Raw genomic sequence first — 26,589 nt, 5'->3', positions numbered from 1 at the left:
TGCAGACAGCCGAGATCAGAAAACCGACTCAGCCATGGACTTGGGCAGTGTGGCGGGGGCGCCTGGCTGGGGTAGAGAACCCTCAACTCGCCGCTGAGGTGACCTCGCGTCGGGCCCGGGTGGCGGCTCCACCCGCCCCATCCCCCACCGACCCGCAGGCCTCCCAGGAGGCTGAGCGGCGGCCAAATCCGGACCTCCCGGAGTTTCCCGCTGTCTGCGGCTCTGAAATAGCCTTTTGTTGTAAAAATTGGGTCTGGAAGGAGGCGAAGGGGAAAGTGGTGAAAACTCACGGGGCGGAGATATCAGCGGCAAAAGGGCGGGCGCCCTGAGGGACCATGTTCCGGCCACGACGTAGAGAGAAAAGCCCCTCGCGCGGTTACCCTCCAGGCGCCCGCCTTCGGCCACCTCCGGGACAGTTTCGGCTCTTTCCGGCAGTTCCAGCTCGGGCGCAGCACTCCCAGCGCGCGCTGTCCCCCTCCCCCACGCCGCCCGCTTCCTCTGGCCGCTGGCCGTTCTGGTGGATGCGAGCTCGCGTCCCACCCGTCCCCACGTCCATCTAGTTTGTTTCCGACCAAATCCTTCAATCCTTTCCTTTCCTCGTTATCCCAATCCCCGGCGACGCCCGAGCTCTCAACTCAGCCGCGAGGGACCTGGTCACGAAGGCGATGGTAAGCCGACCGACCAAAGTCCGCCTCGTTCCCGGAGCCTTCCCACTCGCGCGCCGAGTTCGCGCCGGCGCGAGCACGCGCCCCGTGCGCTGGCTGGCTGGCGCGCACGCGCCCGAGCGGGCTTCGGGGCGGGGCGAACAGCTCGAGCCCCGGCGAGGTCGGTGTGGACCCCCACTCCAGCTCCGGCCCCCCGCCGCGGCGGCGATTCCCAGACCGCCCGCCGGCAGAGGAGGGAAGCGGGGAAAGGGGCGGGAGGGGGCGGGGCGGCGTCCGGCTCTGGGAGAGCTGGGGGAGGAGCGCGGCAGCGACGGCGGCGGCTCTGGGGGAGTCGAAGGAGGCGGCGGAGCTCCTTTCGTCTTTTCAGACCCCAGAGCGTCCGGGACGCAGAGCCCGGAACTAGGGGGACGCGGCGACTGCGGGGGCGCGGCGTAGGTGAGGCTGAGTGTGCTGGGTGGAGGGGCTTGGTGGGGGATGAAGGGGGAGCGCTGAGGAACAGAGCGGGCTTGAGGGAGGGCACTGGGGAAAGAGTAGTTGTTGGGGGCTGGGTACGGAGAGGAGGGGGACGTGAGCCCTTAGGACTTGGAGCACCCAGATGGTAAAAGGTTTTTGGGGTCAGTGGGGCGGGCCGAAGCACACCGGTCCAAGTTGGGGTGTTTTCAGAGACATAGGCCGGGGAAACAATGGAGTGAGGGGGGTTTCTGGTGTGACCGTGTGGGGGGTATTGGATTTTAAGAGACAACAAGAGATAGAAAATAATGAAAGAATGGGTTGTTTGGGAGAAGCACAATGAATTAGGAATGCAGTGGGGATGCGTAAGGTCATCTGCTTGGGTGCCAGAGGTCCTTAAGATTTGGGGGCAAAGTGGGATTTGAAAATAAGAGACAGAGCATTTTTGGAATTGAGGAGAGATAGAAGAGCATTCTTGGAACTGGGGGGTGGAAGAGAACGGAAAATAATGCGAAGTGGGGCAGAGAAATAAAATAGATGTGGTTTGGGCTTGAATTAAAGCAGAAGAGTAGATCCAGTTAGAGAGTGTAGGGTAGGTGGACTAGAGTGGCATCTTTCTCTTAATTCATCCAGGATGATTGGGTAAGGAGTACAAGCTGTTCTTTTAATAATTTGGTTATAATTTATAGACCGTTTCATTGATAAAGCATGCCTGTAATAGTTATTTCTCCTCTGTTCAGTAGGTTACGGTACCTAATTTACCCGTGGTTAATGAAGCAGGAGAGGACAGATAACCAGAAGCAGGCATCTTGCTTTTGAGACAGGTCAGTGATAATGCAGAGTTCATGGTGTTTGAGGGAGAACCAGATTTGTTTTCGTTAAGACCAAAAAGTGATGAATAGCCTTGATAAAATCTTAGTTATCTGTACTTTGTTAGAATTGCAGTTTCTCACTGAGAAATATTCATGTACCATCTGCTACTGGTTTTATGTTCGTGGGAGAGAGCTTAGGTGCTGCCTCAAGAAATTCTTGATGCCGATTTCAAATGATCAGGCTGCCTCATACCTTCTAGTTTGAATGAAGGTGATTTGAAAATCACTTTGTATGAAAATACTGTGGGGAAGTATTTCTGGGGTTATGATCTTTACATTTCCTTGACACTTGGATTTCCAGACTAAATTTTGAATGAATGGTATTAGGTATAAGATTGCCAATTTTGAAATTGTAGTTACCTTTATGTGTTCATAAATAGTCCATGTTAGGCTTTTTATTTGTTGGGTGCTAATTTTTGCTGACTCATCTAAGATTTCTGGGAATTCATCAGCTTATATTTATTTCTCAGCTAGGTCTTGGATAGTAGCATCAGGCCACTTCATAAAGATCCAAAAGTAATGATCTAAATTGTCACTTATATGTTATAAAAACTGAACAAAGCAAGGAGTGTCCTCATTAGTGATAATGTAGCTCTTTATTGACCTCTTTCAGTGGGCTAGGACCGTGCTAAGATTGTTTTGTATGTATTATCTCATTTAATTCAATCCTCACAATTATTTCCCATTTTATAAATTAAGAGGTGAAATAATTTACTGAGGTCACAGAGCTAGTAAATAAAGCTGAATTTGGGCCCAGCTCTGTTGGATTCCTTCTTTAAATCTTCACTGCCTGGTGGTTCTTCCTGCTCTCTCCCTCCTCCAATCTTAGTTGTAGTACAAGAAGAATGTATGGGTTGCAACTTGGTCCTGATATGATATTAGTGACTTAGAGGAAGATTGGGTTAGTGGGCTACATCTGTAGAGTTAATTGAATGTTTACTGCTCCTGTGATATCTGGGGTCCTGATAATAGGGCTAAATCATGTTGCTAAGGGTTTGTCCTATGAGCACACATTTTTTGTTTAGTGTACTGCTGAAGTACTGTGCATACGTGTCACTCTTCCTTGTACGAGTCAAGACAGCCAGTTGTGGAACCAAAACTAATTCACACTGGAAAACAATCGAAAACTGCTGAGTGCTCAAGTGCCCTCCAAGCACCTGTTGAGCCCATAGTTGGAACTAGCATTATCTCTAAATATAGGTAGGATCCTCTTAGAAACCCCTAGTGAAACAACTAGAACTGAGAGAAACAGCTGGGGCCTGAGGGAGGAGCCATAGGTTACTGGTCAAAACTTCAGCAGCATAGCCCCTGGAGGCTGATCCAGGAGTAGCTAAGGGCTACCGATAATAGTGAATGGTGGGAAGGGAGGGAATTATTTGAGCATTTATCTATTCCAGGCTTTGAACTCAATGTGTTTTATATATATTACTTTATAAGATCGTCAAACAATCCTTATAAGATAGATATAAGCATTATCCTCATTTCTCAAATGAGGCTCAGAAAGGTTAAGTAACTCTTACAAAATCAGTTAATAATAGCAGTGAAGAAAGTTTGTATATAGTATTATTATTATTGTTGTTCTTGTTGTTGTTGTTTTAAATTGCTCCTTGCAGTTTTTCACTGTAGAGCCACCATATTAAAATTGGGAACTTAAAAGTCACTCGGCCTGGCTGGGCGTGGCTCAGCGACTGAGCGTCGACCTAGGATCCAGGCGATCACGGTTCGATTCCCCGTCAGGGCACATGCCCGGGTTGTGGGCTGCAGCCAATCAATGACTCTCATCATTGATGTTTCCATCTCTCTCTTTCCATCTCCTTTCCTCTCTCTGAAATCAATAAAGATATATTAAAAAAATAAATAAAAAAGAAAATACTGAAATAAAATTAAAAAAAAAAAAAGTCACTCGTTAGGATCCACTGCACTCCTTTGATAGAAGTAAAACTGGTTATATCAGTCTTGCTGCTTTCATTGGAGACTGGAAGGAAAAGCTTTTTTTCTTTTTTCTTTTTCTGATTTAATTGTTGGGAAGGGGAGCCCATTCATTTACTTGACAAATGACCTCTTGTAGAATATAATTCAACTTCCTCAGTTGCTTGGTATATATATCGGTAGCAACATGAAAATGGCATGTCCATCTCTCCTCTGTTCTGAGATCTTGACTTTCAGGTAAGTCATCTCGGCTCTAGATGATGACAGTGAAGCATGCATGCTACAGACTTTTACCACTTCTCATGATATTTTTTTTCCACAAAAATTTGATCATCGTTCTTGCTTGGTTACTTTTAAAAAAATTATGGTAAAATATACATAAAAAAAGTTACTTTTTAAACTATCTTTAACTGTACATTTCAGTGGCATTAAGTATACTCACATTGCTGTGTAATCACCACCACCATCCGTCTCCAGAACATTTTTATCTTCCCAAATTGAAAGTCTGTACCTATTAAATAATAACTTGAGAGTCCTTTCTTCTCCCAGGCCTGGCAACCACCATTCTACTTTCTGTCTCTGTGAATATAAGTACTCTGGGCACCTCATATAAATGGAATCATAGTATTTGCCCATTTGTGTCGGGCTTATTTAGCACAGTGTCCTCAAGGTTCATCAGTGTTTTAGCCTCTGTCAGAATTTCATTTCTCTTTTAGGACTGCATAATATTCTACTGTATGTGTATATCACACTTTGTTGATCTATTCATCAATAGATACTTGGGTGGTTTCTGCCTTTTGGCTATTGCGAATAATTCTGTTGTGAACACTGGTGTACAAATACCTGGTTGAGTCCTTGCTTTCAGTTCTTTCGGGTATATACTTAGAAGTGGGATTTCTGGGTCATATGGTAATTCTGTGTTTACTTTTTTAAGGGAGCTTGGTTAATTGTAAATGGTGATTTTATTATGTGTTCACCTGTAGGTACCACTTGGCCTATGTTTGAGGGATGATGTTTCCTCTACTAATTTTTTCTGTACTATTTTCAGGACACTTGTACTGGAAATGATTCAAAAGGAAATGATTTACCTAGTTGTGATTGCTTTCTTTTAGCTTCTGCCTACTTCTATTTATGTATCATGACATCTGGCAAACACATTAAAATATGTTTCAATTTAGCAATAAAAGTCCTTTTGAAAAATGTTTAAACATTTCAGCTGATGAATAAAATGGGAGTTTCTGTTCTAAAGTGTGAAATGTATCCAGTGGAAGGAACCATGCAGATCTTTTCAGTCATACCTGTAAATATGGGTAATCATCTTAAGAATATTATGTGTATGTGAAAAATGTGTCAATAGTGTAGAACATTTTCAGTTTATTTTGCTGCCTTTGATTGAAATTCAAGGTACTTTTTCATTTTAAAATGTTTTACATGTATGAGATACTGATTACTACTTATCTTTGGTATCCCTTCTTCATTCATTGAATAAGGTTTTTGTGTCTGCTATATGCTTTAAATATTTCAGGAAGGTAGCTGTAATACAGGAAGTAAAATTGGCTGAAGTCATTTGTTTGACTCCATTTTCTTTCCCTCCCTTCATATGTGAGAGAAAGTTGACACACTACAAAATACAATAGGTAGAAATAGCTACAGATTGACACAGTGAATTGTCTCTCTTTTCTAAATGACACAGTGAGGTTAATTATCCCTGCATCTTGCTTCTTGAGATTATTGGGTTATAAAGGGACTTCAGGCTCATGTGCCATTTTCCAGGAGCCTCAAAGGAGACTTAGTGAGTCCATACTTATCTTGGAAGTGGTCTGTTGATTCTGAAATATCTCTAAAGATTTAAAGTTTGTGAACACCTTTTCTTAAGGTTACTGGATATTAAGGGTTGGTCAGAGGCCAGCATTTAGTATCCATGTTCAAATCTATCATGGCAGCCTTCATAAGGGTGCCTTCCTGAAGTATACATCACCTTCAGCATAGATTTTGCAGCAGCCCCAGGCCCTTAAAACATTCTTCAGGGTCTGAGAATGTAGCCATTAGTTTAAAGGTAACTTCTGCAGTCATTGTTCTATGACTAATTTGTGGTTAGGGGTTAGCTAGCAATTCTTACTAGTTCAAACCCTAAATAATAACCTTCGATTACTGGTAAAGAGGATTTTTACGTTACTTAATTAGCAAAATGACATGATTACTAGTTGTGGAGGATGGGTGTTCTTGAGAATTGGCTAAAGGGTGTTGGACTAAGGAGAGGAAGGAGGTATGTGACCAGGCCATTATATGGTTGTAGATGAATCATAGATACATGAAGATGTCTTTTGTATTTGAAGATGCTGCTAATGATGTTAGTCCCTATTGACCTGTATTGGACTGAAAAGACCATCTTAAAAGCCTGCAGTCCTTCCTTTCTTGAGTACATATGATCTGTCCAGTAGAAAATGATTTGCTGTTGTTTTAAGGCTAACACCAGTAGTAGAGCAATACTTTTCTTTAAATTATCCACTTGGTCTCTCATTACAGCATGCCAGTGTGGTCAGCTCACTGGTTATCTTCTACTGTTACATTGACTCAAAGTATGCATTAGTGGGTGATGAAAGTGACTCTTCAGCTTACTTTGTTTGGTCATCCTCTTATATCTTTATAGTAAATTGCCTTCATAGCTTACCTGCATATCCTGCACAAGCTTTCAATACAAGGATCTCCTTATAAGAAGCTCTCTCACTTTTGATGAAAACAATGAAACTTGTGTATAACTAAAATGGAATGACAGGAAGCTAAAGTATTGTATCTGAGTATGTGATATTGAACCACCCTGGACTAAATGAGCCATTTAGCTTAGATACAAACTTGATGTTTTGTTATATCATACTAGTCAGTACCTAGTAGGTTTCTTCAGATGGTTTATCTAATTCCTTAAGTGGACAGTGCCTTTTTTTTTTTTTTTTTTTTAAATCCTCACCTGAGGCTATTTTTTCCATTGCTTTTCAGAGAGAGTGGAAGGGAGGAGAGAGAGAGAAACATTGATGTGAGAGAGACACATCGATTGGTTGCTGGCCGCATGCACCCCAACTGGGGCCAGGGATTGAGCCTGCAACCGAGGTATGTGGCCTTGGCCAGAATTGAACCCAGGACCCTTTAGTCTGTGGGCCAATGCTCTCAACCACTGAGCCAAACCAGTGAGGGCAAGTGGATGTTGCTTTAAACAAGGCTTAGTTGGGTAATCTTTTTTCACATCTGTCACTACTCAAAGGTTGTACATATTTTATGTCAATCTTTGACAAATTGATATTCGACATTTGTCATTGGTCTGCCTGTCCTGTAATATTATGATTGATCCTATGAGTTAGACTACAAGGTATTAATATATGATGCTGTATAATTTGGGAGCAAAGGAATGCAACAATAACGATGACTGAATTTGTGTTTGGGCGTCTAATTTGATGACATAGGAAAAGCTCCTGATAAGGGAGGGATATTTGGTACCTTCATCCTGATTACTTGTTACTTGAAATCTTAACATTTAAGTAAGATTAAGTAGAATTATATTCAATTTTTACATGATTACATTTTTGATTGGGCAGTAAAGCTGAGAACACATCATCCTTTCACACTACTGGCTAATCATTTCCATTGTGAAATAACTCAGAGTACATTATTAAACTTCTTGGCAGATGAACTTTTTTTTATCCCCACTCAAGTATATGTTTTTATTGATTTTTAGAGAGAGAGAAAGCGGGAGAGAAACATTCATTGCTTGCCTCCCATACACACCCTGACCAGAAATCGAACCTGCAACCTAGATATGTGCCCTGACTGGGAATTGAACACAAAACCTTTTAGTGTACAGGACAATGCTCCAACCAACTGAGTCACCTGACCAGGGCCTGACAGATGAAATTTTGATGCCTGAAATGTGAATTTACTGAGTGGTGTTAGTTAGGATCAGGCTAATACTGAGAGTATATTTATAATCCCATATTGTAGTATTTTTCTTCTAATTGCTTATTAAAATAGGGGAGCTGTATGACATGTTAAAAGCACAGACCTCCACAGTTGTGTCATGTAGGAGTTGCTAATGAGTTGGATTATAGATAGTTGTGCATAAAATTAATTGTTGAGGAGAGGGGCTATGAAGGTTCTGCATTCTATCAACAGCAACGATAAAAGAGTACAAATCTGGTGCACAGATCTGGCTTACAATCTTTACTCCTCTACCTACTTCCTCTGTGGACTTGGTCAAGGCATTTAATTTCTCCCCAGCCTGTGTTTCTGAATCTGCAAAATTGGTGCAGTAGTAATCTCTACCACAAAGTTGTCATGACTGTTGAATTTTTTCTTTTTTGAGGTGAAATTCACATAACATAAAATTAGCCCTTTTAAAGTATACAGGTCAGTGGTATTTAGTACCTTCACAGTATTTTACAACCATCATTCTATCTAGTTCCGGAACTTTGGCATCTCTCCCAGGGGAGACCCTGTACCCAGTAAGCAGTCACTCCTCATTTTCCTCTCCCCCTATCTCTTGGTAAACAGTAGTCTGCTTTCCATCTCTATAAATTTATCTATTCTGGATATTTCAAATACATGGAATTATATAAGTGACCTTTTGTGTCTGGCTTCTTTCACTCAGCATAATGTTTTTGAGATTCATCCATATTGTAGCATGTGTCAGTACTTCATCTCTTTTTATAGCTGAATACTATTCCATTGTATGGATACATCACATTTTGTTTATCCATTTATCTGTTGATGGACAATTATGTCATTTCTACCTTTGGCTATTGTGAATAATGTACCAGTATTTGTTTGAATACCTGTTTTCAGTTCTTTTGTGTCTGTACCTGAGAATGGAATTGCTGGGCCATATAGTATTTCTATATCTTTTTGAGGAACTCTCATACTGTTTTCCACAGAGGCTGCACCGTTTTACATTCCCACCAGCAATGTTCAAGGGTTCTAATTTCTCCACATCCTTGCCAACAGTTGTTATGTTCCTTTTATTTGATTGTAGCCATCTCAGTAGGTGTGAAGTAGTATCATATTGTGAATTTGATTTGCATTTTCTTAGTAACTAGTGATGTTGAGCATCTTTTCATGTACTTGTTAGTCTTTGGAGAGATGTCTGAGTCCTTTGCCCTTTTTAAAAATTGGGTTGTCTTTTTGTTGTGTTACAAACATTGAATTTTAATGGCTATAAAACATTTAGTTCAGTAATGATTAACTAATAATATAATTAGAATTATTTTTGCTGCATGTGGCCTGAATTGGAAAGCTAAAAAACTTTGTTTAGCTTTTCTAAATAGGAGTGGAGAGGCAACAAAACTTAGTTGTTGTGAGTAAAGGTTTGACGCTGTCATTGTTGGTTCTTTGATTTTAATTGATACTCCCAATCAAGAAATTAGACACACATAAGCAAAAATCAGTTTATCTTTGGCAGAAATCACTTAACGTTGTTGATAGACTTTGTGACTTTAAATGAAATGTTGTATAATAAAATCAGTTTTATCATAGGCTAATTGACATAAACGAGTTAAGTTCCTGTGGCATCTCATCAATGTTATAACAAAATGATGTTATTTGTAGACCTGCTGTAGTGCCTTCTAGCTATAACTGAGATTTAGATTGTCTATTTTACCCTGTTATGAGATACTTGTTATAAATACTACTTCAAAATTTTTTGAAAACTGGGTCAAGGAAGCCTACTTTTTATATTTACTGGTATGCAGTTGATGAATTGTCATGTTTTTATGCTTATTGCAACTTGGCCATATGGGCTGTTCAAAAGAAGATAGTTGAGAATAGGAGGTCAAAGTAATTATTAATTTAGAATCCTACTCTCTAGTAAGGATTGTACTATCTTGAACTGATGAACATATTTTGCTTGGTTTATAGGTAGACATACTCATTTCATTATGTCATGATTTGGAGTGAGGTGGTTGCTTTAATCAGAACATGCAGAAAACTATGCAAATCTAAATTGTGGTTATTTTTTTGGAAAAGGTAGCAAAGAAGAAAAAGTGTATGCTTTCAGAAACTGGAGATTATTCAGATCTCTCCTGAAGCCCACCTACCACCCCACCCTTGCCCCTGCCCGGCTGTCTTCCCAAGCTTTATATGCCTCAGCTCTGAACCCTCCTTTTGTGATGCCTCTATGCCTTTACCTATTTCCTAAACTCTGCCTGGAATGCCTTCTAAATCTGATGGTGACTTGCCTTTCTGAAGTCTCTCAGGCAGACCGAACACTCCTTTTGGACTTTTAATTGTTACATACTTTTATAACAGTATTTATCATAGTGTGCTTTTATTTTTAATTTTTTTATTTTATTAAGTCCTCACCCGAGGTTTTTTTTTCCCATTGCTTTTCAGAGAGAGTGAAAGAGGGAAGGAGAGAGGGAAAGAGAGAGAAACATCGATGTGAGAGAGAGACGTCGATTGGTTGCCTCCTGCTCACATGCTGACTGGTGTTGGGGATTGAGCCTGCAACTGAGGTATGTGCCCTTGGCCAGACTCGAACCCAGGACCCTTTAGTCCGAGGGTGGGTGCTCCAACCACTGAGACAAACTGGCTAGAGCTATTTTTTATTTATTTTTTTGTTAATCCTCACCAAAGGATTTTTTTTTCCATTGATTTTTTTAGAGATAGTGGAAGGGAGGGGGAGAGACAGAGAGAGAGAGAAACATCTATGTGAGAGAGACATATTAATTGGTTGCCTCCCGCACACGCCCCTGACCAGGGCCAGGGATCTAGCCTGCAACCGAGGTACGTGCTCTTGACTGGAATTGAACCCACGGCCGTTCAGTCCTCAGGCAAGTGCTCTAACCACTGAGAAAAACTAGCCAGGGCCATAGTGTGCTTTTATTTTTTAAAATATATCTTTATTGATTTCAGAGAAAGGAAGGGAGAGTGGGAGAGAGATAGAAACATCAATAATGAGAGTCACCCGGCTGGGCGTGGCTCAGCGGTTGAGCGTCGACCTGGGATCCAGGCGATCAGGGTTCGATTCCCGGTCAGGGTACATGCCCGGGTTGTGGGCTCGATCAGTGACTCTCTCATCATTGATGTTTCTATCTCTCCCTCTCTCCCTCTCCTTTCCTCTCTCTGGAATCAATAAAGATATATTTAAAAAAAAAAAAAAAGAGTTATTGATTGGCTGCCTCCTGCACGCCTCCCACTGGGGATCAAGCCCACAACCTGGGCATGTGCCCTGACTGGGGATCGAACCACAATCTCCTGGATCATAGGTTGATGCTCAACCACTGAGCCACACCGGCTGGGCCCATAATGTGCTTTTAAAATGCGCATTAAAATTTTTAAAGGTGTACATGCACATGTTAAAATTGAACAGTACAGAATAAGTAGTGAAAACAATTTCTCTGGTTCTCTTCCCCAGAGGCAATCACTGATAGGACTTTTTCTTCTCTGTCCTTCCAGGGTTAGTCAGTGCTGATACAATAATTTTTATAGTGTATGAAATGCTTATTTTTCTTAATTTTTTTGCAAAGAAAAAATTCAAGCATTATAGAAATACACAGAATGAAAAGTGAAAGGTCCCTTTTTCCTTGATCCTTAATTCTTTTCCTTCCTATGTAGTTATTGTCTTTCTCAATAACATTCCTTTGTACAGAGATAATCGTATTATAAGCCCTTTTAGTTTGTTCCACTTACATTTACTATTTATATAAAATACTTTGCATGTATTGTTGTTTTAGTGATTTTTATATATCCTGTAACTTCCTCTATATAGCCTAATTGCCGTTTCTAGCAATATTTCAATGAACACTTTTTTCTATGCTTCTTGTTGGACATATTTGAGTTTTTATTTAGGTTGCTAGAAAACTGCTGACTAAAAGTATATTCTAAAAATTTTGTTGAATACTGCCAAATTCCTTTTTTTTTAATCTTTTTATTTTGAAATAATTTCAGACTTGGAGAAGAGTAAAGATAGTACAGAGCGTACCCATGTATTCTTACCCCAGCCTCCCCTAATGTTAACATCTTTCGTAACCTAGTACATGTTATCAAAACTAAGAAATTAACATTGGTACAATAGTATTAAACTGTAGACTTTATTTGGATTTGCCCAGTTTTTCCACTAATGTCCTAAAAAGTTGTAGGATTCGGTTCAGGATCCCACATTGCAGTTAGCCATCATGTCTCTGTAGTGTCCTCCTATCTGTTGACAGTTTCTCAGTTTTTCCTTGTCTTCTTCATTACCTTAACACTTTTTTTTAATCCTCACCCGAGGGTATTTTTTCCATTGATGTATCAGAAGAGTGGAAAGGAGAGAGAGAGAGAAACATCAATGTGAGAAACATTGATTGGTTGCCTCCTGCACATGCTGGGGGCTAGGGATGGAGCCTGCAACCGAGATACGTGCCCGTGGCCGGAATTGAATCCGGGACCCTTCAGTCCAAGGGCTGACGCTCCAACCACTGAGCCAAACTAGCTAGGGCACTATCTTTACACCTTTGAAGAGTACTGGTCATGAATTTTGTAGGACATCTCTTAATATAGCTTTGTCTGACAATTTCTCATAATCAGACAGAGGTTATGGATTTTGGGGAAGAATACTACAGAGGTCATGTGCCCTTCTCATTGCGTCATATTGGGGTAGATGATAATAACAACATGTCTTATTACTGGTGATGTTAACCTTGGTGACTTGATTAAAGTGGTGTCTGCCAAGTTTCTTCATTGTAAAATTTCTGCGTTTTCCATTTGATAACTTTATGTGTTGCTAAGTCCAGCCCACACTTAAGTTCCACCTCCTGGAGGGAGAAGTATCAAAGAATTTGGACACATGTTTACACCTCCACAGTAATAAGTGTTTTAGGGAGATAGTTTCAGGCTATGCAAATATGCTGTTTCTCTTTAAAGTTCCACCTGTTAATTTTAGCATTCATTAGTGGATCTTGCCTGCAGCAGTTATTACTGTGGTATTCTAACAGTTATTTTCCATTTCTTTCATTCTCCATTTTTTAATTAGATATTTTCTGTAAGGAGACTTGTATTTTGTCCCCCATTTATTCATTTAATAACTTATTTACATCACTGTGGACTCATGGATATTTATTTTATTCTTTGGCTACAGTCCTCTGCTCTGCTAGCTGAGCTATCGGAGGGAGCGTATTTTATTATTTGGATCACAACATTATTTACTCTGTTGCTCATTAGATTGTTTTTAAAAACCTGTACCAGTTTATACTCCAACTAATAGTTGTATTTATTTATTTAAAATATATCTTTATTGACTTCAGAGAGAGGAAAGGAGAGGAAGAGAGACAGATAGAAACGTCAATGATGAGAGAGTCATTGATTGGCTGCCTCCTCCATGCCCCTGACTGGGGATCAAGCCCACAACCTGGGCATGTGCCCTGACCAGGAATCATACCCCAATCGCCTGGATCCTACCTAGATCGACGCTCCACCGATGATCCACGCCCAGTCGGGCCAACTAATAGTTGTAGATAATGAACTTATACACTTATAACATTAGCTATTATCTGATGAATTAAAACACTTTAATTTTTCCTCTTGAAACATGAAATTGAGTGTTTTATATGGTTATTGACTATATTTCTTTGTGAATTTTTTTTTTTATATACTTTGCCCATTTTAAATTGTTTTTATTTTTTATTTTATAGACTTTTTACACTCTGAATATTAATTCTCTGTTAAATATAATTGTTTTTCCTTTTGGGAAGAAATGTTTTCCTTCTCTCTTTTTTAAATTACAAAAGTAATATGCTTATTGTAAATCATGTATAAAGTGAAAAGGGAACGTCTCCTCACGCTCTCTTCAGTCTCATTCCCTCTGCATAGTACTATTCTTATACTACAGGCTAACAGTTTGGTATTTTTTCTTCCAGAACTTTTTCTGGAAAAAATGTGTATGTGTGTGTTGTATGTACATGCTAGTGCATATGTGTATATATGTTTTTTATAAGAATGGAATCATAAAATAGTAGTTCTTCATTTTGCTTTTATCACAGGATTAAACAAATCATAGAATACTGATGTGTTGTAAATGTATGTTTCAGTATCTTTCACTGGATTTATAAGCTCTTTTGTATACAGACTGTGGTTCTTTTCACTATAAAGGTATTCTTTTGCTGTGTAAATGATACCACCATCCATCTATTTGTTCATGCCAGAAGCTTTTTATTTCTTTAAAAAATTTTTTTTAATTTATTAATTAGAGAGAGGGAGGGAAACATTGATTTGTTGTTCCACTTATTTATGCAGTCATTGGTTGATTCCTGTATGTGCCCCAACCAGGGGTCGAACCTGCAACCTATTGTGTTGGGTCAACACTCCAAACAACTGAGCTCCCCGGCCAGGGCAGAAGCATTTTAATTCTTGAGCAAAGTTTTATTGAGTGCCTACTATATGTCTGATACACAAAGTAAAGTAAGATAAAAATCCTTGTCTGCATGCAACGTATAGTCTAGTAGGGGAAGAAGGGTATTAAGCAAAGGTGTATAATGCTTAGTATTTCAATTGGTGATAACTGGTGTTGAAAAAACACACACCCAAAACAAAATCAGGAACGGTGATAGAGAAACTCTGTTAGCATGTGACTGACTCAATGTGAGAGAGGAGTGGGTGAGGAGAGAGAGGAAGGGAGGAAAGAGGCCTTATTGAGAAAGTAATACAGTGGTACCTTGGTTTTCGAACATCTCCATGGATGAACATTTTGGTTTACAAACACCGTAAACCCAGAAGTAAATGCTTCGGTTTTCAAACACACCTCAGAAGTTGAACATGCCACACGGCTTCCGCTGAGGGCAAGATCCTGAGGCCTTGCTGTCGGGTGTTGATCCATCGGTTTTTGAACATTTCAAAACTCGAGTGGTCTTCTGGAATAGATTACATTAGAAAACTGAGGTACCACTGTATTCGAACAAAGTCATCTTTGATTCCTTTCTCTTCCTCATACCTCTGTCAGATCCATTTCCAGTTCTTATTGATTTTGTCTTCAAAATACACCTCAAACGCACCCAAGTAGGTGGATTAAATTGGCAGTAGCAGTTTGTAAAAGTTTTCTTCTAATTGTTTTAATATTTTCAATAAGTTAGGAATCAAAGTGCTCAGCTGAGAGTGAGGGTGGGGAGGAGAATGTAACGGAGGTTTGTGGAGAGAGGAGGTGTGAAATTGTTCAGGAGAGTGGGAGAATGACTGAAGCAGGGAAATATTGTATGATTGCCAGGTGGCATTAAGGGCCCCTTGAGGTTTGTCGCCATGAATTTAAAGAGAGATTAGTCAGTATGGTTTTTTACTCCAGCCACGTTCAGCTGCAGTGGTATATGTTTGGAGTAGATTTAACCATAGAAAGATTTTACCAAAATAGTAGAACAAAACACAAGACGATCAAGAAATAGAGGACATGTGCAAGGGAGTGAATATGTATTCTGTGGAATTTAAACAAGGTAAGGAGGAAAGGGAGGACATTAAGTGGCTAAGAGATGGTTAAAAAAAATGGTTGAATAAATTAATTGAAGGGCCTGGTGGGATCAAAAGATGTTGGAATTTGGGTATGTGAGATATAGCTATAAAGATAGCAGGTTGTGGTCAGATAGTAGATACAAAAATTAAGATCGTAGAGGCATTATTGTGGGATACGTGGGTAAGGGACAAGATCATTTGAGGCAAGGAATTTAAAGAGATAGGGATTCAGAGAGATGGGATGTTGGAAAGATCATCAATTTGAAATCATTTAGACTTAAGACTAGCAGTGTTGTAGAGAGTCACAGTGTTAGGGTTCTCCAGAGAAAAAGAACCAATAAGATCTCTCTCCTTCTCATCAGTGTTCATATCTGTTATCTCTCTATATTTGTCTTGAATGAAATCTATTGTAAGGATTGGTTCATGCCATTATGGGGGTGGAGAAGTCCCACGGTGAGCCATCTGCAAGTCAGAGACCCAGGAAAGCTGGTGGTGTAAATTCCAGTCCAAGTTTGAAGGCCCGAGAACCAGGAACATCTTAAGTTCCAGTGCAAGGGCAGATTGATACCTCAGCTCAACCATCAGCCAAAGAGAGAGAAGGAGAGAAGGAATGTCCCCTTCCTCTGCCTTTTTGTTATTCTAGCCCTCAGTGGTCTGGATGATACCCACTTATATTGAGGAGGGGCCATCTGCTTTATTCAGTCTGCCTATTCAGATGCTAATTTCAGACGAAAACACCCTCTTGGCACATCCAGATATGTTTAGTCATATATCTGGGCACCTTGTCATCTAGTCAGGTTGACACATAAAATTAGCCATCACAGCCAGGTATGGGTAATAGAGTTTTCATGTGATATTCAAAGTAGAGGTTTTCTAGGGAAGGGGGAAGGAAACTGATTTGGAAGCATCAGTGAGGAGCAAGGAGGACACTTTCCTCATCCCTGGTTCCAGTGTAGGAGGGGTGGGGAAAGATAGCTTTCACCACTTAAGGACTGTGAGGGGTGTTTGACTTGAAAGGAGAACCAGGTTTATTTTGTTTGTTTGTTTTTTTATTTTATTTTTTTTAATTTTTAAATTTATTGTTGAGAGTATTACAGGTTTCCCGTTTCCCCCCCCAATTGATCACCTCCACTTTGCTCCCACCCCGTCCCTAGGCCTTCTCCCCGTTATTGACTGTGTCCATGGGTTATGCATATATGCATATAACTTCTTTGGTTAATCTCTTCCCACCCTCCAACCCCCTTCCCTCTTTCCTCTGAAATATGACCGTCTGTTGCATGCATCAATGTCTCTGGATCTATTTAGTTCGTCAGATTCTTTTGTTCATTAGCTTCTTCCTAAACTTCTTTCAACTTTATCTGTAGTGCTGGTCTGGTGGTGATGAACTCCTTTAGCTTTTTCTTATCTTTGAAGCTCGTTATTTGACCTTCAATTCTAAATGATAGCTTTGCTGGGTAGAGCAATCTTGGTTGTAGTTTCATGTTTTACATCACTTTGAATATTTCTTGCCACTCCCTTCTGGCCTGCAAAGTTTCTGTTGAGAAATCAGCTGACAGTCGTATGGGTGCTCCCTTGTAGGTAATTAATTGCTTTTCTCTTGCTGCTTTTAAGATTCTCTCTTTGTCTTTAACCTTTGGCATTTTAATTATGATGTGTCTTGCTGTGGGCCTCTTTGGGTTCCTTTTGTTTGGGACCCTCTGTGCTTCCTGGACTTGTAAGTCGATTTCTTTCCCCAGGGAGGGGAAGTTTTCTGTAATTATTTTTTCAAATAGGTTTTCAATTCCTTGGTCTCCTTCTGCCTCTTCTGGCACCCCAGTAATACGAATGTTGAGCCTCTTGAAGTTGTCCCAGAGGCTCCTTATACTATTTTCATATTTCTGGATTCTTTTTTCTTTTTGCTCTTCTGGTTGGGTGTTTTTTGTTTCCTCATGTCCCAAATTGCTGATTTGATTCTTAGCGTCCTCTACTCTACTGTTGATTCCCTGTAAATTATTCTTCATTTCAGTTCCTGTAGCCTTCATTTCAAATTGGGACTTTATTATGTTATCGATTTTCTCAGTTATTTCCCTAATAGTCTGCTTAAACATCCCTATAACCAAAATTCTGAACTCTCTATCTGTTAGCTTGCTTGGATCTGTTTCATTTAGTTCCTCTTCTAGAGATTTCTTCTGTTCTTTCCTTTGTGACATGTTTCTTTGCCTCCACATTTTGGCTGCTTCCAGGTGTTTGTTTCTATGTATTAGGTAGAGGTGCTGTGTCTCCTGGAATTTGTAGAGTGTCTTTGTGTAGTAGGTGTCCTGTAGGGTCCAGTGGCTCAGCCTCCCCAGTCACCTAAGCTGGGCCTTCTAGGTGCTCCCCTGTGTGGGCTGTGTGCACTGTAGTTGAGCCTTGGTTGCTGTTGGTGTCACTGAGAGGAGTTGACCCCCAGGCCAATCAGCTGTGAGGATCAGCTGCAACTACAGCCAAAGAGCTTCTGTGCTGGAGACACCCCTATGGAGCAGGATTTACTTCAGTGGAGCTTTGGTGTTCAAGTGAGCCCCTTGAGTGTCACTTGTGGGTTTGGTAGGGTTGTAATCCAGCGTGGTTGATTCTAACCACCAGGTGCACTGTCTCTGGGGCCTCCGGGGAGGTGCAAAGTCAGCCTGTGCCAGTGCCTTGCCCAACATGAGCTACACAGCAAACCGTAGTTGGCTGCTACTTGTGCTGGGTTTGGAGGTGTGCAGGAGAGGCCAAGCTATGAGCCAATACAGGCTGCCACTAGTGCCAGGCCTGGGGCCTCTTATCAAGCCATATGGGGCATGCTGCTGCTTGTTTGAGAGATTTTAGGAAAGTCCTAAGCATGAGGCTCGAGAGTCCACTTGCACAGAAAAGCCCCTGGAAATGGCCTGGATGAGCCTGCAGGTGGGGAGGAGAATGGCCTCGGGAATCATGGGGCGGGGCCAAAGGTGTGAGTCAAGCGCTGGCGATTCAAATATGGCGCCTGCCTGCCAAAGAAGCAATGGCCTCTGCCAGCTCTTCTGTCCGGGAGGAAGCTGCCCCTCCACCTCTCACTCCAACCTCAGGCAGCTTAGTTCCTCCCCAGGTGTCCCAGGTTCCTTTCAAGCTGCTGCCGGGCGCTGGGCTCAGAGGGAGCGCGTCTCAGTGAGTCCCTGCGTGGGCCCTTTAAAAGGAGCTGCCTGGGCCTCTGCAGCCTCTGAGTCCCTCAGTGACAGTCCCCACTGGTTTTTACAGCCCAAAGTTGTAGGGACTTCTCTTCTCGGCCATGGAGTCCTAGGCTGGGGGCCTGATGTGGGGCTGGGACCCCTCACTCCTCTGGGAAACCGCCACCACTGAGAGATCCCTCCCAGGTTTATTTTTTTATTATTATTATTATTTTTAATATATCTTTATTGATTTCAGAGAGAGGAAGGGAGAGGGAGAGAGAGAGAGATAGAAACATCAGTGGTGAGAGAGTCATTGATAGGCTGCAGCCCACAAGCCGGGCATGTGCCCTGACCGGGAATCGAATCCCAGTCTCCTGGATCCTAGGTCCAACGCTCAACCCCTGAGCCATGCCCGGCCGGGCTCCCTCCCAGGTGTAAACCCGGCACCCGGTGTGGGCCCTGGGCTGTGTCTCTGGGATTCAGCCCCATCCTCCCGCGTCTCCGCCCCTCCTACTGGTCTCTGTGCTTCTTCAGTTCCCTGGTTGTAGGGCTTCTGTTCAGCTGGATTTCAGGAGGTTCTGAGTGATGGTGGTTCGGTATTTTAGTTGTAATTTTTTTTTTTTAATTTTTAAAAAATATATCTTTATTGATTGCAGAGAGAGGAAGGGAGAAGGAGAGAGAGAGAGATAGAAACATTAATGATGAGAGTCATTGATCGGCTGCCTCCTGCACACCCGACTGGGGGTTGAGCCCGCAACCTTGGCATATGCCCTGACCGGGAATCTAACCCCGATCACCTGGATCCTGGTCAATGCTCAACCGCTGAGCCACGTCCGGCTGGGCATTAGTTGCAATTTTGATGTGGTTGTGGGAGGCCGTGGGTATGGCTGTAACCTACACTGCCATCTTGTTTCTCTCCCTCTTCTACTGATTTTCAAATTGAACATTGTCTTTCTCTTTTTAGTAGTTAATCCTTAAATTTTTAACATGCATATATACTGAACTCTAAAATTAATGTCTGCCTTCCTGAACAATACAGGAACTTTAGAATGCTTTAAATCACAATCCTTATCTCTACCCCAATCTGTTTTTATTGTTTGCTATTTTAGTTTCACTTTAAATCTTGCTTACTGTAAATATTTCAAATGTACAGGTAAAAATGGAGAATACAGTAAGTAGTTCCTCCTTATCTACAGTTTCACTTTCCATGGTGTCTGGTCAACTGTGGTCTGAAAATATGAAGTGGAAAATGCCAGAAATAAATAATGCATAAGTTCTAAGTTGTTCCATGTAGCGTAATGAAATTCTGAGTCCTCAGCTCCATCCAGCCCAAGACTTGAATTGTCCCTTTGTCCAGCGTATCCATGTGGTGGTATAAGCTACCCCCGTTAGTCAGTTTGGTGGTATATGCTAGCCCCCTGTTAGTAGCCTCTTGGTTAGCAGATCGATTGTCTTGGTATCACAGTGCTTGTGTTCTAGTAACCTTTATCTTACTTAATGGCCCTCAATCCCTGGCAGGGTAGCTCAGTAGGTTAGAGTGTTGTTCCGATACACCAAGGTTGTGGGTTCGATCCCCAGGTGGGGCACATACAAGAATCAACCAGTGAATGAATGGATGGGTGAAACAACAAATCTCTCTCTCTCCCTCCCTTCCCCCCTTGTTATCCCCCTCCCTCCCTCCCTTCCCACTTCTCTCTCGATCTCTCAAAAAAAAAAAAAAAATCAAAAGAAGAGATTTATTTAAAAAAAGCACTGGCCCCAGAGTGCAAGGGTATGCTGGTAATTCAGATATGCCAAAGAGACGCTGTAAAATGCTTCCTTTAAGTGAAAAGGTAAAAGTTCTTGATTTAAGAAAGAAAAAAATTGTATGCCAAGATTGCTAATATCTATGGTAGGAACGAATCTTCTATCCATGAAATTGCCTACTTTATAAATTAAACTTTACCATAGGTAGTATGTATAGGGTTTGATACTATCCTTGATTCAGGCATCCACTGGGGTCTTGGAATGTATACCCCACAGATAATGAGAGGGACTACTATAATACAGAAACACGTGTACTCACCACAGTGCTTTGTCTAATCTTTATTATGCCAGTTTGCTCCACATCTTTTTTAAACTGACCCTGTATATTTTCAACATTTCATACATGTAGAAAGAATAATATAATGAATTCCCATGTACCCTCATCTAGCTAGTAAGTATCAACAATTTTTCCATTCTTAATTTCATCTATTCTTCCCTCTCCCTCTTTTGATCAGTTGGTTTGGGTACTGTCAGCATGATCCATTCTTTTCTAAAAGTTCTCCATGGGCCTTTCATCAGTGGTTTTAACAACCTATAGCTTAGATCCATTCTTCCATTAAGGCTTGCAAAATAGTGATTTTTCTAATGCTGCTATTCTGTATTTATTAGCTGGAATTCTTCTATAAGGATGAATTTTCCTTCATTAACTTTTGGGTTACTCTGAAATATGGTTTATACAGGAGAGGCAGAATAAATGCTTTGGTTCTTTCTCTTCATAAATATTTAGAATAATGAAAAAGTGACCAATGAGGTTTTTTGCCTGAGTATGATTAAGAGTTGATTTTTACGTATTTAATATGTTTTAGGCACTGTAGACATTATTCTTATTGGTATTCATATTGCCCCATCTTAGTCTAGTGGGAACCCATTTAAGTTGGCTCCTGTGTCCTTAATAAGACCCCAGTAGTCTTTGATAGCTTCCTTGCTTTAGACACAAGAAAATACCCCAGGCTCATCCTTCCATAAACCCGGAACCAGCCATTTCTCTAAGAAGCCCTGGTTTCTTTTATTGGGAAATTGTATTTAGAGACCACAACTTAGGCATCATAAAAAACAAAGCAAAAAACATGGCAGTTATGTTGCCCTCCTTCCTTCCCCAGAGTTAGCCACTATAGCATACTCAGTGACAATCCCTTGAATGCTTTTAAAATTTTTGCTATGTGTATATGAGTATATACAAACTATAGAGTATTTCATTGGTTTTAAGATGCATATCTCCCCCCCATACTCCCCCATTTAATCTCTGAATTTGTGATATGTTTACATTTGATTATATTTTGGCAGAGTTTTTTCTTAGTAGTTTATAAGATAATGACCTGTTTTATCTGTAGTTTCTTAGGTTAGAAGGAAAATAGTATTTAAAATTTTACACTCCATGAAAGCATCATCATATTGGCTTATCTTTTGGCAGTTTGCTTTACTTGCTCAACATGGTTTTTGAGATTTGTCCCATGTTAATAAATGTAGCTCTAGTTTGTTTTAAGCTTTCTATGTGTTTGGTTGTATGGATATGCATTTTATTTATTTATATTTTCATTTTTTTTTTAAAGGACTTTACTTACATATGTTTTTTATTAATTGATTTTTAGAGAGAGGGAGGGGGAGAGAGAGATTTGTTGTTCCATTTATTTATGTATTCATTGGTTGATTCTTGTATGTGCCAACCAGATGGGAGATTATATTTGCAAGTAGTAGCTTTGACAAAGGTTTAGTTTCCAAAATATATAAAGAACTCATAAAAATCAACACCAAATAAACAAACAACCCAATCAGAAATTGGGCAGAGGACCAGAACAGACACCTCTCCCAAGAAGACATACGAACAAATAAATATATGAAAAGAAGTTCGACCTCACTAGCAATTAGGGAAATGCAAATCAAAACTACAGTGAGATACCACCTCACACCTGTTAGAGTGGCTATTATCAACAAGACAAGCAATAACAAGTGTTGGAGAAGTTGTTGAGAAAAGGGAACCCTCATTCATTGTTGGTGGGAACATTGATAAAACCACTATGGAAAGCAGTCTGGCGATTCCTCAAAAAATTAAGAAGAGAGCTACCACACGACCCAGCAATCCCTCTCCTGGGTATATACTCAAAAAACTCAAAAACATGTATTTGAAAAGATTTATGCACCCCTATGTTCACTGCAGCATTATCATGGCGCCTAAGACATGGAAACAACCAAAGTAGGACTGAATAAAGAAAATGTGGTACATGTACACAATGGAATACTACTCAGCCATAAGAAAGGATGAAATACTGCCATTTGTGACAACATGGATAGATCTTGAGAATATTATGCTGTGAAATAAGTCAGTCAGAAAAAGCTAAGAACCATATGATTTCACTCATATGTGGGATATAAAACGAAAACTTGGGGACACAAACAGCAATGTGGTGGTTGCCAGAAGGAAGGGGAGGGGGTAGGGGGTAAAAGGGTCTTAATATATGGTGATGGGAGAAGATATGACTTTGGATGCTGGGCACATAGCAATATACAGATCTTGTAACATTGAAAACCAACACCTGAAACCTCTATGTTCATATTAACCATTGTCACCCCAATAAATTTAATAAAGTATTTAAAAAAACCACAAACAAAAAAATGTCTTCTCAAACTGATTATGATTATATTTTATTCTCACTGCTTTCTGGCTAGCTAAAAAAAATATTTGACAGTCTAGGAAAGAGTGAAAAAAGTTTAATTGCTGCTCAATAATGTGGGATGTTTTAGTTATTTGGGAGCATAGAGGATTAAGGCTTTTTTCCTTAAAATGTGTAGTTGGGCCCTAGCCGATTGGCCCAGTGGTTAGAGTGTCAGCCTGTGCACCAAAGGGTCATAGATTTGATTCCCAGTCAAGGGCATGGACCTGGGTTGCTGGTTCAATCCTGTGCACCAGGGTACATGTGGGAGGCATCCAATCGATGTTTCTCTCTCTCCCTTCCACTCTCTAAAAATCAATAGAAAAAATATCCTTGGACGAGGATTAACAACAACAGCAAAAACAACAAACAAAATGTGTAGTTGGAAGTGCTTATACAATGGAGAAAGTAATTCCATTTTCAGAGTACGTTATCTTACCTCAGGCCTCCTTGTTCTTCCTACTCCAGAGTACCTTCTGCCGTTCTGCTGGGGCCAATTAGTTCTTAGCTCAGGTGTTTCAGTTTCTCTACAGAAGTTGAGCTTAGCTATGTTTATAACCTGTGAACATCAAATTCCTTTTTCTTCTAAGAGTTAGAACATTAAGTTCCTTGCCAGTGATCTAAAACACACTGAATTCCACATCTTCAGATGCAAAAGATTTATTTTGTCTGAACTTTGATCATGATGTTTAAAAACGAAGACCTTAGATCGCTTCTCAGCCTTTTGGCTAAGATCAAGTGTAGTAAAAACAAAGACCTTAGAAAGGAAGAGACTAGGTTATTACCTGTTAGTGATACTTATTCTAGTTCTGCTGCAGATATATACGCAGTTGAAAACACTACAAATTAGTGTTTTGTTGCAGAGGATGTAGTATGACCACCAGTCTCAAATTATTTAATCATTTTAAGAAATATTTATAAAATAACTGAAATCATGCTAGTAACCAGCAAATCATTAACTTTGTGTGTGTGTAAATATAGGTGATTTCAAATGACACTTAGACTGGCATACAATTTGAAACATACTAATTGTCACATTGCAGTTGTATACATGTTAAATCAATCATAATACCTTTTTACCATGGTCAAATCAAATATTTCAGCTGGGGGAAAAAGGAACTGAGTGAGCATAATGATATTATTTGATGTTATTTGGTTGGTAATGTAGAAAGGCAGGCTAAATTTGACCTAATATTTCAGGCTAGGGTCTCCGGCACGTTGTTTCAGTTGTCTATTGCTAAGGAACAAAAACCATTCCAAACTTGGCATAAGACTTTTACGGTTCTGAGTGTTGATTGGGCTCAGCTAAGTTGTTATTGAACAAGTTCTGTCGTGCAGAGCTTGTAGTCACACGGGACCTGGAGTTACCCTGAAGGCTTCCTTCCAGACACATGTCTGGCACTTGAGCAGGGAAGTCCAAATATCTAGGAGCTGGAATAGCCAGAGCTCCTTAAACATCTTTATTTCTTCTCTATTTCTTTGTAGTCTCTCCAGCATAGGGGCGTCATAGTAGGCAGACATCTTGCATGGAGAGGCCTAGGGTTCCAGAAGCACTTGTTCTGAGTAGGGGAGCTGTATTGACTTTTATGACCTAAATTCAGAATCAGTGTCGTTTCCACTGCATTTTTTTCATTGGAAGCAAGTTACTAAGTCGAACCCATATTCAAAAGGAAGGGAACTAGACTCCATCTTTTGCTGGGAGGAGTGTGAAGATTATGCAGACATATTTCAAAATCATTTCAGTCTTCCCTCTGGCCACAAATTATATTCCTCCTGCATTCAAAACACACCCCTTCTCAAGGCCCCCAAAGTCTTACCTAGTACAGCTTCAGGCTCATGCTTGAGGTTCAGGATCTTGCTGTCTAAATCAAGTCCAGGTGCAGATAAGACTGTGTGGATATGGTTCCTTAGGTATAGCTCCTTGAGTACTATTGCTTTCACTTTAAAGACCTGTGAACTAGAGTCACATTATCTCACCTTATACCCAGCCCACCCAGTATGCAGCATTGGACAGGCATAAGATAATCACTATAGACACTCCTGTTCAAAAATAAAGAAAAATGTAAGGTACACAATAGTCACTGGTTCAAAGCAGTTCTGAAATCCAGCCAGGCACATCTTAACCAGTTCTGTGATCAGCCCTACTGCCTAGGAACCATTCATCACAGCTCTTAGTTTTGCCCTTGAGTTATTCTTTTCCATAAAATGTATCCAGTGTTTGCAGCTGAGTAGTTTTCTCAGCCTATATCCTGGCCATAGAGGTGTGAGTGTGTGTGTGTGTGTGTGTGGGGGGTCCTCCCAAAACCTCTTCTTTTTTTTCTTTTTAAAAAATATATCTTTATTGATTTCAGAGAGGGGAAGGGAGAGGGGGAGAGAGAGAGAGAAACATCAGTGATGAGAGAGTCATTGATCGGCTGCAGCCCACAACCTGGGCATGTGCCCTGACCGGGAATCAAACCCTGATCTCCTGGATCCTAGGTCGATGCTCAACCACTGAGCCACGCCTGGCTGGGCCCCAAAACCTCTTTTCATTTGTACTGTCTCTGTCCTTTTTAGTCTAAGGTAACAATGTTTCTGAACATAAATTCTCAGAATCTTATTGATGGGTTCATTCTATTAGACACATTGATATAAGCCCTTTTCTTTCTACTCTGGGCTCTGTAGAGAAGGAAAAAGTTTTCCTTGAATCTCTTAGGTCCATGGATGGATCTGAAAATTAAACTGACAAAGATTAAGAGGAGAAAACATACATGTTTATTTATATGTTTTATGTGACATAGAGCCTTCGTAAGTACCTGAAGACCCAAAGAAATGTTTAAAATTGAGTACTTTTATGCTGTGTTTGATGAAGAGTGGACAGTCGTGAAGGAATGTGATAGGTTAAGGAGCATGAATTAAGTGTATAAATGGGAAATTTGGCAAGGTCTGTTTGTTAGGATTCTTCTCTGTGTCCCTTTGTATTTGAAGATAAGGATGTTCCTTTCCTTCTGGTTATAGGGAGGACATGTTTTACATGAGGATTTTATTACTTGCTTTAGGGGAGAAGGGCAGGGAAAGGACAGAATGACCTTCCTGCTTCTGCCATTTGCTCCAGTTCCTTCAGCTTTAAATATTCAGTATGCCGAGGTGCCATATTTTGGCGTAGCATGTCCTGAACCCTATCAGCTCCGTTAAAGACTTTTGTGGGACAGTACCTTTAAGATATTTGGAAGGACTTTTGTTTGAAAGGATCTGTGAGGCACAACCTTCAATCTCTTTGGAGTCTAAACTAGGGGTAGGCAAACTATGGCCAATGAGCTACATTTGTTTTCACATTTATTTTTAAAGGGTTGTTAAAAAAAAAAAAGACTGTTCGCCAGACTGTGTGTTCCCTTCAATGCCTAAAATATTTATATGACCCTTTACAGAAAAAGTTTGCCAACCTTTAGTCTAAACAGAAGTTTAATTTTTTTAAATTAAATATTTTTATTGATTTTTTTTTTTTTTTTAGGGAGAGAGCAAGGGAGAGGGAGAGGGAGAAACATGGAAGATCACCTGCCTCCTGCACACCCCCTACTGGGGACTGAGCCCACAACTCAGGCTTGTGCCCTGACAGGGAATCAAACCAGCAACCTTTTGGTGCACA

At 40.7% G+C, this 26,589-nt stretch overlaps 1 protein-coding gene across 5 annotated transcripts in view; it reads left to right on the top strand.

Moving 5' to 3' along the window:
• The first annotated feature begins 532 nt into the window (after positions 1-532).
• The window catches only part of SPATS2 (spermatogenesis associated serine rich 2), a 97,086-nt gene continuing 71,029 nt past the window's right edge, over positions 533-26,589 (top strand). For 2 of the 5 annotated variants that reach the window (XM_016201248.2, XM_016201243.2), the window contains exons 1-2: positions 1,016-1,100; positions 1,856-1,939. The gene's annotated coding sequence lies outside the window, so the exon portion shown is untranslated. Of the gene's footprint in view, positions 669-1,015; positions 1,101-1,599; positions 1,758-1,855; positions 1,940-26,589 lie in introns of those variants that run through there. The other 3 variants (XM_016201245.2, XM_016201244.2, XM_016201246.2) reach the window with 3 other exon arrangements.

Source organism: Miniopterus natalensis, chromosome 2 (assembly GCF_054644295.1).
Source record: "Miniopterus natalensis isolate mMinNat1 chromosome 2, mMinNat1.hap1, whole genome shotgun sequence".
NCBI lineage: Eukaryota > Metazoa > Chordata > Mammalia > Chiroptera > Miniopteridae > Miniopterus > Miniopterus natalensis.
This window is presented reverse-complemented; position numbering and strand designations above follow the sequence as displayed.